Genomic DNA, 5,940 nt, shown 5'->3' with positions numbered 1-5,940 from the left:
GCCAAAGTCTGGCTCAGCCCACGAGCGCGCGCTGCGGCTATTCTGGGAGCGGGGCGGGGCCCGGGTGCGCAAGGTGCGTAGGGGCGGGGCCCGAGCTGGCACTGCTCTGCTTTGCCCGCTCGTTTCTGATCCGTGTCGCGCCAGGCCGCGGTCGCTTGGGTGCGGGCAGACGTGACGCCTTTTGCCCGATCTGGCTGCAGAAAGCCAGGTCTGGCTGTGATCCGCGCAGGCAGCTTCAGAATTGGCTGATGGGATGGAAATCCGACCCCTGGTTGCACGAGGTGTCGGATGCAGATGTTTCTCGATGTAGCGTGTTTTGCAAGGGGGCCCCCGCCTGTTGCTGTTTCCAGAATGGGAGGGAGCAGAGGGAGTTCAAGCTGGGGGGGGTATTGGAGCTCCCCTGAGGTGGGGGGGGGGACGGGGACTGCAGTGTAGCCAACCTGCTCTTCAGCGCAGGCTGGGGAGCCCCAAGAATCAGCTGTAGACCCCCGCTCTGCAAACGGGGAGCTGGCAGAGCCCTGGATGCTGCTATGGGAAACTGGCTGCAAAAGTGAACTTCTGTTTGCTCTGGGGGAACATAACTCGAACGCTTCGCAAAAATCGTTCTGAGTTACAGTTGGGAGCCGCGCTTCTGTCTGCACCCTTTAACCGGAGAACAACGTGTCATTTTATATGCAGTGATGCACCTCACCATTTGCACCCCCTTTTCAAAAGTCCAGATCTCCCCATGGCTGTAGCCTACAAAAGCTCATTAGTAGGTTCAGCTAGAGTCAGTTCCTGAAACAGTTGCACTGTAGCAGCTTGCCTCTAGGATTTGGGCTGAGTTACTTGACAAAGGGGAGTGTCTGTATGCCTGTAAATAACACAAGTTACGCCATGAGTGTTCTCTGGACGCTTATGTATATATTGTTTCTTTCTCTTCCAGGGGGAAGCTAATCTGCAAAGACCAGGATATATGCTACCTAGAATGTTTAGACTTCAGATAAAGCACTCAAAAATCAGGCACTGAAACAGCTAACAGGTTGCTTGTGTAACCTGGCTTCACTCTGCTCTGATATTTGCTCTGATATTTGCATATTTTGTATATGCATTATTGTCCAGGCAGGAGTTACATGACAACTCACAGTTATTTCTACAGGTCACTGGTGTTCTTCAGTGGTCAGGTTGGACAGAGGTGAGTGAATAAGAAGGTACAGCATTTATTTTAAAATGAATTATTCAAGCAGGAGTAAAGAAAAGTAAACATTCAGAAAATATCCATTTTAAAAAGGAGAAAAAAAATGTTATTTTAAAAAGGAAAACAGGGAGAGAAGGGGCTGGGGTAGAGAGGCGGCAGATGTTTGCAGCTGGCCCAGGTTCTGAGAAGCTGCCAATAGCCATGGAGCCCGAGCTACTTGTAGCAGGGTTTCCATGGGAGCAACCCGGGCTCCATGGCTATCAGCAGATACCCAGAGCCGGGGCTGGCTGCAGCCGGGAGGCTACAAACAGCTGCTGCCCTCCCACCCCAGATCCAGCCATGGCCCCGGCCCTGGCTGTCTTCTGGCCCCGGGAAGGCAGCAGGTGCTGGCACTGCACCCATTGGGGCTGGGGGCAGGGAGTCAGCAGCTGTTTGTAGCCTCCCGGCTACAGCCAACCCCTGCTCTGGGTAGCTGCTGATAGCCACGGAGCCCAGGCTGCTCCCAGCAAGGCTTGCAGCATCCCAGCTGCCTGCTGGGAGCAGCCCGGGCTCCCAGCTGGCAGCAGCTACCCAGAGCTGGGGCTGGTTGCAGCTGGGAGACTGCAAACAGCTGGTGCCTGCCGGGCCCCAACACGTGCTGAGGAAAATGGCCTCGCGTGCCATGCTCGGCACGCGTGCCGGGGGTTGCTGACCCCTAGTATAGGTTCACACCTGCACATGTTTGGCAGTATATGACAAATCTGTGGCTATAAATAGATTTCCTAGATTGTTAATCCAGAAGAGACAATTAAATCACCTAGTCTGACTTTTAATTCCAAAGCTCTTTGCTATAAATCAGTGATTCATAACAGGACTGAAATGGACCTTCTGAGTCTGGCTGTCACACTCAGTCCTTTTATAAACTTGTTGATAGCTCCATCTTGAAACCAATACAGACAGCTGTTTTTTGCTCAGAAGGTTAGGAACTTTCTAATCTACAATCTAAATTGATTTATGGCTAGTTAATACCTCTTTGTTCTTGTGTCAGCATTGTTCTTTAGCTTAAGTAGCTCTTCTCTGCCCATACTTAGCATTTATCCCCCTGATGATTTTGTAGAGCAGTCCTTGGTTTTAAACCATTCTGTACATAAGTTCCAGTTTAATTCTTTAGTAAATATGTGACCAGGGTCATATACGGTATTCTAGCTGAGGTCTCACTACAGCTGTTTAGAATTGGATAATTACTTTCTTATCATTATTAGAAATGCTTCACCTTATGCAGCCTGTAATTGTACTTGGCATTTTCATGTCCACATCATCTTGGTGCCTCATCGTTGTCCAGTGATCAAATAATACATACATCCAGGCGATTGTCCTTTGCCACTTCTAACTGATTAGCTCCCAATTAATAGAATACATTCTCAATCCATTTATGCATAATCTTGAATTTTGAATTATTTAGCCTCGTTCCATGTCTCTTGCCCCCCATTCTCAAGATCATCTGGGCATGTCTACATGTGTGCATTTAATGTGCATGAGCCCAATTTAAGATACATTAAAGGCATGTCTACATGCACCTTAAAATGGCAATTTTAGACTAATCCTGCCTACATTTGATACCTGCATAAACCAAGTATCAAATTTAGGTGTGATTAGTTAAAGCACATTAACGCACATGTAGACACAGTAATGCGCATTACTGGAAGGACTTTAGTGCTGGATCTGCCCAGCCAGTAGGGGGCCAGCCAGAGCCAAGCCCCAGTCTTGGGGCACACAGCACAGGGAGCCTGAAGGAGCCAGTGTGGTCTGTAGGAGCCCCCCAGGCCCCTTGTACCCCCTGGGCAGGACCCAGGCAGCCTTTGCCTGTCCTGTCCCCTAGCCGGAGCTGCTTCTTGACCACAGCTGAGTGTTGCAAAGGGCTGCAGCCTGTTGCGTCCCTTGCCCAGCCCTGAGATTCCCCCTAGAGCTGCTGGCCTTGCTCTCTATGGCAGCAGGGCCAGCACCAGCTCTCTGCTGCTCCTCAACCCCAGCTCTGTCTCTGCAGGCATTGTAGTGAAGTGTCTCTGCCACGTGGGTCACTGTCCCTGCCCTAGGTGCTGCTGGCAATCATTCAGAGCCAGCATCACAGGGACAGCTGTGCAGGGGTCCAGAGAGCCAGCGCGGGGAGCATATCCAGCATGTCATACCCATCAAGCCCCAGCTCCACTCGCATGTCCACACTTATGCTGAGCACTGGGGCCCCCAACTGGACCTGGGAGGAGGTGCATGACCTCTGGGGTGGGGTGAACATCCAGAGGAAGTTTGTATGGGGGTGCTGCTCAAATGCCCACATTTATAAGGCCATATTCAGCACATGCATGAGGTAACTCTTGGACATTAGGGCAGTACCGCGTGAAGGCCAAGATCTTGTGGGCACAGTGGGTGGCCAGCATGGTGTCATAGTGCTTAGGGTCAGAAGGGACCTAAACACATCATCAGGTCCAACCCCCTACCCTGGGCAGGGATGAGTGCTGGGGTCATAACACCCAGGGCAAATATCTATCCAGCCTCTTCTTGAAGACCCCCAAGGTAGGAGAGAGCACCACCTCCCTTGGGAGCCCATTTCAGAGCCTGGCAGCCCTAACCATGAAGTAATGACTCCTGATGTCTAGCCTGAACCATCTCTCTAACAATTTGTGGCCGTTATTCCTAATAACCCCTGGTGGTGCCTGGGGGAACAGAGTCCCACCCAGTTTCCGCTGGCCCCCCCAGTGAGTTTGTAAATGGCCACCAGATCCCCTCTCAGTCTTATCTTGTGGGGGCTGAATAAATTCAGGCCCTTTAGCCTCTCTTCCTATGGCCTGACCTGCTGCCCGTTGACCCTGCGAGTGGCCCTCCTATGGATCCTCTCAGTGCTAGCCACATCTCTCTTGAAGTGCGGCACCCAGAACTGGACGCAGTACTCCAGCTGCGGCCTGACCAATGCTGCATAGAGGGGAAGGATCACCTCCCTGGACCTGCTTCTGCTGCCTCTGTAGCTGCATGATAAGGTGCGGTTAGCCTTACTGACCACTTCCTCACATTGGCGGTTCATGTCCACACTGGAGTCAACAATGACTTCAAGATCCCTTTCTGCCTTTGTGTTGACAAGTAGGGTGTTCCCCAGCCTATAGGTGTGTTGCTGGTTCCTTCTCCCTAGAGGCAGTACCCTGTACTTGTCGCATTGAATTCCATCCTATTCTCATCTGCCCACCTCTGTAATTTGTCTAGATCTAGCTGGATTCTGTCCCTGCCCTCCAGTGTGCCTACCCCACCCCACATCATAGTGTCATCAACAAATACGGACAGCATGCATTCCACACCCATATCCAGATCGCTGATAAAGATGCTGAATAGTACAGGGCCCAGAACCGAGCCCTGGGGGACTCCACTGCCCGCATCCCTCCAGGTCGAAAACAACCCATCCACCACCACTCTCTGGGTGCGACCATCTAGTCAATTTGCCACCCATCTGACTGTGTAGTCACTGATGCTGCAGTCACCTAGTTTTGTGAGAGAATGTGGTGAGAAAGTGTCAAAGGCCCTCTTAAAGTCCGGGAAGATGACATCCACCGTGACCAAGTTCAATCATCAGTCCGGTCATTCCCAAGAGACCATGTCTTTAATGTCAGAGCTGACCCATATTTTGGTCCCTGGAGACAGGCCACACCCCTATGAGTACCACCAGCAGGGGTGGCCTGCCCTTGCCTGCACCCTGCCCTAATGCCTCTGGTGATGCATCCCTGGAGGAGGGAACCTCAGGTCTTCAGCACTTTGCCCCCACCACCTCCCTGACTGCTGTATCCAATGGCAGCTCAGGGAGCCCTGCCCAGCGGCTGCCTCATCCTCAGCCCAGCCCCACACCCCACCATGAGGAGCAACCAGCCATGTCACTGCCAGCCACCAGTTCCTCCCCAGGAGGCGGGGAGGCCCTGGCTGAGTGCCAGCTTGCTGCACACAGCAAGTTGTGGACACCAGGTGCAGCTGGATGCTGTTGATGATGGGGAGCCCCACACCGAGCGGCCAGCCTCTCCAGCCCCACAGAGAAGTGGAACACAATTCAATATTTTATTGAGCAGCCTATGTCCCTGCAGCCAGGAAGACACAGGCCTCTCACATGCTGAAGAAGGTATTGATACTGGCAGTGATGTCAGCAGTGGGGGGCAGGGACATGTAGTGCTGCCACAGGTAGTCCTCCTGGTGGTGGCAGAAGTTGTGGGGCAGCCCAGGATTGCCTCCTGTGTCATTGTAGCTCAGGGTCCTGGGGCACCAGCAGGATCAGGGTGTAGTGGTTAGGGCAGCTCTTCACCTGCATAAACAACTCATTGTGCACCACCCAGGATACATGTAGCAGGGGCATGCTTGGGCACAGCGGTGGTGCTGGAGTGGGTGGCCCCCAGCAGGAGGGTGGGGACATGGCCAGCCCCTCATCCCAGTTGTCCAAGAGCCCTGAGCCCGGGCACTGTGGGCTGGGCGGCAGTGTGGCAGAGCAGCTGGCCCCCAGGGAAGTGGGGAGTGGTGCTTGGCCTGGCCCGCCTACCGGCGTCAGGGAAAAAAAGTGGGGCCAGGGGTTTGGCTGCTGGCTGCCTGGGCCCAGCCCTGCCTGGACAACTTACCATGGTCCCTGGGCACCCGCACATGGCTGACCTCCAATCTGAGGCCAGGCAGTGCATGACCCCTGGTGCAAAGCATCTTATCACTGCAATGTTGCAAACTTGCACAAAGGACTTCTGTCTCTTGCTTCTGTAGGGTCAACATCTGGATGT

General features: G+C 53.2%; 1 long non-coding RNA gene across 1 annotated transcript; it reads left to right on the top strand.

The window, feature by feature from the left end:
- On the top strand, positions 1 to 4,542 carry LOC112551803. Its single transcript, XR_003096114.1, has 3 exons — positions 1 to 73; positions 926 to 1,174; positions 4,406 to 4,542. It is a non-coding gene; the product is annotated as an uncharacterized LOC112551803 (long non-coding RNA).
- The last annotated feature ends 1,398 nt before the right edge of the window (positions 4,543 to 5,940 follow it).

The sequence above is a fragment of the Alligator sinensis genome, unplaced genomic scaffold (assembly GCF_000455745.1).
Source record: "Alligator sinensis unplaced genomic scaffold, ASM45574v1 scaffold397_1, whole genome shotgun sequence".
In the NCBI taxonomy this organism is placed as follows: Eukaryota; Metazoa; Chordata; order Crocodylia; family Alligatoridae; genus Alligator; species Alligator sinensis.
This window is presented reverse-complemented; position numbering and strand designations above follow the sequence as displayed.